Genomic DNA, 8,275 nt, shown 5'->3' on the forward strand with positions numbered 1-8,275 from the left:
CTTCCTTCCTTCCTTCCTTCCTTCCTTCCTTCCTTCCTTCCTTCCTTCCTTCCTTCCTTCCTTCCTTCCTTCCTGTCTTTCTTTCTTTTTTTCATTTTCTTTCTTTCTTTTTCTTGTTTGTTTTTGAGACAGTCTCACTGTGCAGCCCTGGTTGTCCTGGAACTTTTCATATAGCCCTCCTGGCCTTGAACTCCCAGAAATCTGCCTGCCTCTCCTTCCCAAGTGCTGAGATTAAAGGAGTGTGCAACCACACCTAGCCTTTGATTTGTCTTAAAGGTATGTTCTGCTCTATTTTGGAAAGTTTTTCTTCTATGATGGCCAGTATCTCAGTGGTAATCATAATTCATAATCTGAGCTATGAAAAGAGAAAAATATAAACTGTTCAGTGCAACTTGAGAGTAATTTATTTTCTATCATTTAAAACCAGTCAACAATTAGTAACTTTCAGATAACATTACTATATAAATCAGAAAGTTATCCTTCAACAGATTTATGTGAACTTTGGAGAAAATCCCTAGTTATGTAAGACAACCATATTTTCATCTATTGAACATTATTTTTATAGATGCTCTTTTAAAGCCCTCTGCTGTGCTTAGAGATCTGATACACTTTTAATAAAATTTTTAATGATTTATAAACAGCAATAATTTTTCAAGTGGGTAGATGACTGTAGACAGACAACATTCAGACAAACATAAATAATGCTAACATTTTGCTTACACTGAAGGAACTTTGTGGAGGTAGTAATTACTTAATTTAGACCTATAGACATGTACTTCTTAAAGTGATAAAATCAGGCACAAGCCTTGGTAAAGGGTTTTGGTTAACACATTTTGCTAAGTGGAAAAATTGTTGAAAATCCAAGCTGGGTGAGGTAACAGGCTCTTAAGAGCTCAGCACTGAGGAGGTTAAGGCTTTATTAGGTTATGATCCAAGACTGACCCGGGCTACAAAATAAGGAACCACTTTTAAAAACAAACAAACAAACAAACAAACAAACAAACAAGGAAACACAAAGGCAAAGGAACCAAGAAAGCACATGTAGTTTAATGACAGAAGAAACAAACAAACAAACAAAAAAACCAAAAAAGCATTGTTTTCTTCCTAGACATTTATGCCATGGATGATATTGGCTACGCTATCTTTTTCAGGTATTGCAAGAGAGTTCCAGTTTCATTAATGTGAATGTGTGTGCCTGCATGAAATTATGCGCACCATGTGTGGACAGGTGCCCTTGGAGGCCAAAAGAAGACATGGCCTCCCTGGAACTGGAGTTCCAGGCAGTTAGATGTGAGCCTCCATGTCAGTGCTTGGCATGGAAACTGGGTCCTCTAGAAAAGCAGAAAGTCCTTTGAACCACTGAGCCATCTCTCCAGCTTCAAGAGTTTTAATATTTCATTTAAAGCCATGTTAATCCATTAATTTGATATTAATATTTTAAAATTACTTCAGAGGGTAATAATCTGACTTTTTAGGAAAGATCTGACTTTTTCTTTGGTTCTAACTGGTTTTAGCATTATCAGAGAATTTCTGAGAGTGAGCTCCATAGTTATTGAAAGCCTAGAGCGGCGGCTGGGGGCATGACTCAGTGAAGAACATGAGCACGAGGACCCAGGTTTGATCCCCAGTGCCACATAAAAAGCCAAGCATGGCGGTGTGCTCCTGCAGTGTGGCGCACACCTGAGTCTCACCGAGCAGGCCCTGACATCCACATGCACGGGCACACCCAGGCGCACACACATGGCGCTTGTACATGCACACAATCTAGAGCATTTCACTAATAAAGAACAGTTGGTTCTTGAATAGTTCCAATTTTCTTCATAAATATTCTGAGACAGGTGGTGGTGACACACGCCTTTACTCTCAGCACTCGGAAGCAGGAGGCAGAGGCAGGGGCAGGCATATCTCTACATTTAAGGCCAGGCTGATTTACAGATGGAGTTCTAAGACAGCTAGAGCTACATACACAGAGAAACCCTGTCTTGGGAAAAAAGAAAAGAAAAGAATCTGAAATGTCGTCTAGAATTCCAGCTTAGGCCTTCATCTAGCAAGTTAATTAAAATGCAAGTTAGGGAAAAATGTCCATCATCTACTAGGATAGAATATCCATGATGTAAGAAAATGTTTTTCTTTTTTTTTTTTTTTTAAAAAAAAAAAAAAAAAACATTTACTCTAATTACATTTTCTGAGGAATTATTTAAATATTGAATCAGTATGATAGGCTTTGTCAAAGCAACAAGTGCATAATTGGCCTAAAATAGTACTTTGTACAAGTAAGATGAAGCATGCAGAGTTAAAGCATGTAATGGCCTGTTTTCTTCTTCTGCAAAGAAAGGGAAGCGTTTTAGTAGTGACAGTGTAAAGACGGAACATACCTACTTCCTTGTCTATAAAAATGTCGACAGGTAATTTGATTTTATTTCCTTTCCATTTTCTCAAAAAAGATCCACCTTTTAGTTTTCTTTCCTATTCCTCTTTATAATTTTTCTTTTTTCTCTCTTTTCTTTCTCTCTTTCTTTCTTTTCTTTCTTTCTTTCTTTCTTTCTTTCTTTCTTTCTTTCTTTCTTTCTTTCTCTCTCTCTCTCTCTCTTTCTTTTTTTTTCTTCCCTGAGATAAGGTTTCTCTTGGCTGTCCTGGACTCACTTTGTAGACCAGGCTAGCCTCAGACTCACTGATAGCCTCCTGCCTCTACCTCTGCCTCTGCCTCTGTGTTGGGATTACAGGTGTGTGCCTCCCTGCCTGGCACTCTTTACATTTCTTAATTGGTTCATGTAATCCAGACCTCAGAAAACAAATAGCAGTCTTTCCCTTCCTAGGACATATGTTCAATACCACAGTACCTGTGCCATTCTGTGACCCTGATATTGTTAATGATGAGATCTGTCTTAGTTACAGTTCTGTTGTTCTGAAGAGATACCATGACCAAGGCTGCTTATAAAAGGAGACATACAGCTGGAGGCTTGCTTATGGTTCCAGAGGGTGAGTCCATGACAATCATGGTAGGGAACAGGGGGACAGGAAGACATGGTATTAGAGCAATAGCTGAGAGCTTACATCTGACCCACAACCAGGAGGCCAAGAGAGACAGGGTGTGCGGGGAGGATTGGGCCTGGCATGGGCTTTTGAAAATCTCGAAGCCCGTCCCCAGTGACACACCTTCTCCAACAAGGCCATACCTCCTAAACCTTCATAGACAGTTCACCAAGTGGGAACCAAACATCCAAATATGTAAGCCCCTGGGGCCATCCTCATTCAGAGAACCCTGAGATTACACAACCAACAGAGGAGCCGCATGACCAGCCATGTATGTATAGATTGGCTTCTGTCTCAGTGGGTTTCGTTGCTGTGATAAAGCTGCTTCCCAAAGCAGCTTGGGAAGAAAGAGTTCACTTCGTCTCAGGGTCACAGTCTTGGAAGGAAATTAGGGCGGGACTCAAAGCTAGAACCTGGAGGCAAGAACCATAGAAGAACGATGCTGGCTGGCTGCTCTCTGACTCATATGCGGCTACCTTTTTTGTACAGCCTAGGCTCACTTGCCTAGGAATGGTAGCACCCACACTGGACTAATGGACAGTTAGCAATTAAGAAAATATGCCATAAATATGGCCATATGATAGAGGCAATTTTTCAGTTGAGGTCCCTCTTTCCACGTATCTGAAACTGACAGCTAAGGTTAGCCATCACTGATTTAAAGCTTGTCCTAGAAAGCTCCAAATACAACTCACGTCAAGGTCCCAGAACTGACGGATTATTAGTGCTTGTGTTCGTGTCTTGCGCTTTTATAAAACTAAGACCTGATGCAAACTCACACAGTGAGGGCCAACAGCCGAGGCTTCCTCAAGGAGTAGTAAGCCCACATTGTATGTTCATGTATACGTGTATCATGGATTCCTGTCTTCGTAGTTCACAAACTTTTACATCTACACAGAAAAGAAATACGGTGTGGTGTTTGAGCATTACTTGTGTGAAATGATAATTTGAAGTGGCTATTTAGGTAGACCTAGAATATATAAATTAGATAAGGTGCTTCTAAGAGAAGACACGCCTCCCCCCACCTTTTTTTCCACTTGAAAAAAAAGATGTTTTTTTACTTAACATTTCTTTCCTTATGACCCAAAGAAATCTATGGCCTGAAAATATTTTTTGGGGGGGTGAAGTCTTTTAAATAACATCATAAAATTATATATAGTAAGCTTAAATTTAATTAGATAAATATTTAAGAATACAAATTTTAGACAATATTCTTTTCTTGAAATTTGATAATGATCTTCAAAGTTCACTAATATTTTATTACGTCTTTGAGAATTTCATGCAATTTTTTGATCACATCACTCTGCACTCTTCCCTTCCCCCTCCCCCAATCCCTCTTCTCTCTACCTCCCCAGCTTCTTGTTTTGTTTTCTGTTTTGTAATAACTCACTTGAGTTTTGTGCTATCCAAATATACTTTTGGGTACAGGGAACTGGAGTGTGGTGGACCATACCACACCCTTTGACAACAACGAGGACGACGACTGAGCGTCTCTCCTCCAGCAGCTGTCCACAGCCCCGCGGGGGGGAGGGATTGTGAGCCCCTTCCCCTCCAGTGCTGAAATGCTGCCTGGCTTGATCCTCACAGGTGGTTTTCCTGCCTTACACAAACACTGTCTGAAGACTGGAAGACAACAATGTACATGCCAAATATTATCACTGCATCTGTGCATGTTGTATTGTTTTTGAATGCTTGAGTAGGTCATGTGTAGGCAGCTGTGTGGACCACCACTGCCTGTTCTAAATGTTCGCAATGAACTGGAGCTAGGCAGAGCAAGACCTTTGCCATCCATACGGCCACCATCCATGCTCCTGTTCCGTCGTCCTGCCTCCCTCAGTGTTCACTGCAGTGAGGTTCAGAAGCCCTCAAAGGGCCCATTTCACAATCAATTTGTTATGCTCAGATAACAGTACTGTCTCACTTTGCTATGATACTGACCTCACCTCCTCTACTAAAATGCTGCTAAAACTGCACTCTCCATGCAGCTTCCTTTCTTGGCTATTACCTACTTCTCTCTTCCCATTCGAGCTTCTTGAAAGAGGGCTACATTGTCCTTCCATTTGCATACCATCCTTTTGTTTTCTTTCTCTTTTTTATTAGAGTAAATATATACTGTAAGTGTATATTACACAAAATTTGCCATTTAAATCTATTTCAAGTGTTCAACTCTGTAGTCTTAAGCACATCCACACTCTTGAGCAACACTCACTTCCATCCCATCTCCAGAAGCTGTTCCGCTTCCCAAATGGAAAGGTATCCATGAAACAGGAAGTCCTCCCCCTGAGCCTCAGCAGCTAACATTTCATATTGTTTCCGTGACTCTGAGATTCCTCAGTGGCTTATATAGAGGACGCACGCAATGTTTGTCCTTGTCAATAGCTTATTTGATGACATTTCAGAGCTCATTTGTATATCCTTTCTCTCTTTATTCTGACACAATCTTCATGACATTATTTCTGGCTGATATTATGCACTCCCTTGGTTTCTCCCTCTATCCCTGGTTGACTCCAACTCCATGTCCAACCTAGATTTATTTTCTGGCCTCTAGGAATGGACTGATATCTGTAGCTAGGGATCTCTACATGGATGTTCCAAAGATCATAATGTTAAAAACAAGACTCATCCCTTTGCCTCCAAAGTTGCCATGGCATTTACGGGGTTTTCTTTAGTGTCCTCCCTTTTTCTACCTAGTGTGCCCAGTGCCACTTGTCAGTTTGTGTGCTGGACTAATTCCAATACCATTACTGCAGTGTCAGTGCGTCCTCCCACCGAGTCTGTTTCTCTTCCTTCAGATTCATCCTTGTCTAGTGATCCCTACCTGGTGCCCTCATTCCCTTAACTGCTGAGAACGTTGGCAGCAAACCTTAGCTACATCTCATTATGGAAACTGCCCTTGCTGAAGAGAGCTGAAGGTCAGGATTGCACAAGGTCGTACTTTCTCTCCTAGAAGCAACGCAATGCAATGACTAGCTGCTAAGGAGCCTGATTAGCGTGCCCCATTCATGACAACTCCACAGACAGTCCTGGTGCTATAATTCTCCTACAAAAGGCTGAGATGTTTATTGGTTACAGCCCAACTTGTCCTGAACCATTCAGGTTCAGCTTCTTTCCTTTACCCTGCAGGTACTAACCCTGAAAGCAAGCCTCATGCACAGACTTCCACCTGAGTCTGCATTCCCCAGACACTGGGGTAGAGTTCTCAACACCGCTTGCTCTTCCCATCACATCTCTGCTGTGATCCCACAATTACCTGATTGCTCAAGCATCTATGCCTAAATATAGTCAGAACAGGGATTTTAGTCTCATCGTTTTATCCTGATTGAATCTTTCTAAATAAATGAGTGTGTAAATAAAAGCAAGAGAGATCGCCATCTTTGAAAGCAACGGGGTGGGGGGCATTCCTAAAATCAGTTCAGTCACTCCTGAACTATATTTCTTTTCAGAATATCCCCCCAACCCCCAAATCTGGGTTATCTTTCCCTGGATATATTTTAGGTTTTCTGCTTTTGATGTTTCATGAAATTTGTAAGAAGTATGGATTCAAAGGTCTGGACTTGGAAGCCTGAATTAAATTCTCACAGCACCGTATACTAGTTGGGTGATTTGGGAAAATACTGTAACTCCTCATGTCTCAGTCTACTAGGATAATCTAGCCAGTAGGTATTTCCAGGTAGTTAGTGAGTGAGGTAATACTGTATAAAGCAGTGATGTAGAATAGATACTTAGTAAACTTTATTCCCCTTCTTCTGTTTCTTTTTGGATTGAATTCACCCTTCCATAAGAACGTGCAAGGAAATAAATGACAATTCACTCATGCTGAGGCGATCTCATAAGCTCTCATATCCTTTTTTGTTAATCTTTTTTTCCTCCTCACATGCCCAAATCCATGGTTCTCTGCTGCTGTGCTTATTTTAGAAGGGAGAACAAGTGACGAAAGGCATCACTCAGCCATGCAAGTCCTTGCTTGCTACAGGCTTTGTAATTCATTTGTGAGACATCAAATATGCCAGTGGCAGGGGTGTGGCTAGGTGTGTCTGAGAGTGAATCAAAGGTGAGTATATGACATGAATGTAATATTGCCTGATGGATTTCAGTGGGGTAGGGGAGGGGCTAAAATGATTTACATGGGCCCCAGCCAGAGGTTAGTGTTGACAGCAGGGTACTGCACATCGAGGGACCAATTCATCCATATTTCCCGCTATATTCCTCTCAGTATTTGAAGAAAGAAATCACTTTACTCTCTCTCTGTTGTTGTTTTTGGTTTGTTTGCTTTTCAAGGTGTGTGGCCTTGGCTGTCCTGGAACTCCCGATTTGTAGACCAGGCTAGCCTTGAACTCTCAGAGAATGACCTGCCTCTGCCTCCTAAGTGCTGGGATTAAAGGTGTGCACTACCACCACCTGGCTGTTTTTTTTTTTAAGATTTATTTATTTTTATTTTATGTGTATTTTGCCTGCATGTATGTATGTGTGGCAAATGCATGCAGTGCCCTTGAAGGCCAGAAAAGGCATCAGATCTCTTGGAACTGGAGTGACAATTGTGAGCTGCCATGCGGTTGGCTGGGAATTGAACCTGGGTCCTGTGCAGGAGCAGCACAGCCATTGCTTTTAACTACTAAACCATCTCTCTAGCCCACATTGCTCTCTTGAAGTTAGGTGGGCCGGGTCATAACCTCTGACCAATTGCCTTGGAATGGAAGTGTTATATTACAAGTAGGAAGAAGTATTTAAAAGCCAGTGTAAGCTCTGACACAGAAGCAGTCTGAAATGCTCTGAGTATCTCCCAGGCCTGGAACAGATTAAGAGAAAAAGAGAAAGGGAAAGGGAGAAAGACTGAGGGTGTGGGGTAGAGGGTGTGGGGAGGAACCAGGAAGAAACAAAAAAGGATGGAAGGAAAAATAAGAAACTTTTTTGTTGTGTTAAACTGTAAACTTTAGCCTTTCTGGCTAATAACATTGTAGCTGAGGAAAACTCAAGATAATCCAAGTACACAAGAGTCTCAAGAAAAGCAGGGATAGTTGGCTGTTTAAGAAAGTGGAACTGGAAAGTTCCTCAGATTCCTTGTTGTCCATCTGTCCATCTCTACTGCTATATGGATGGAGTGCCTTAGCTCCTCTCTCCCAGTCTCCTCAGCTGCGTCTGCCTCCATCAGCTCCCATTTCCAGTTGCTAGGTGACTTCGACTGCAATTCTTTATCATTATACTTCTATACCCCTGTAAAGAGATAGAACCTGATTAGCCTGTTTTG

Source organism: Psammomys obesus, unplaced genomic scaffold, assembly GCF_907164565.1.
Source record: "Psammomys obesus unplaced genomic scaffold, mPsaObe1.curated_primary_1811, whole genome shotgun sequence".
NCBI classification, from domain to species: domain Eukaryota; kingdom Metazoa; phylum Chordata; class Mammalia; order Rodentia; family Muridae; genus Psammomys; species Psammomys obesus.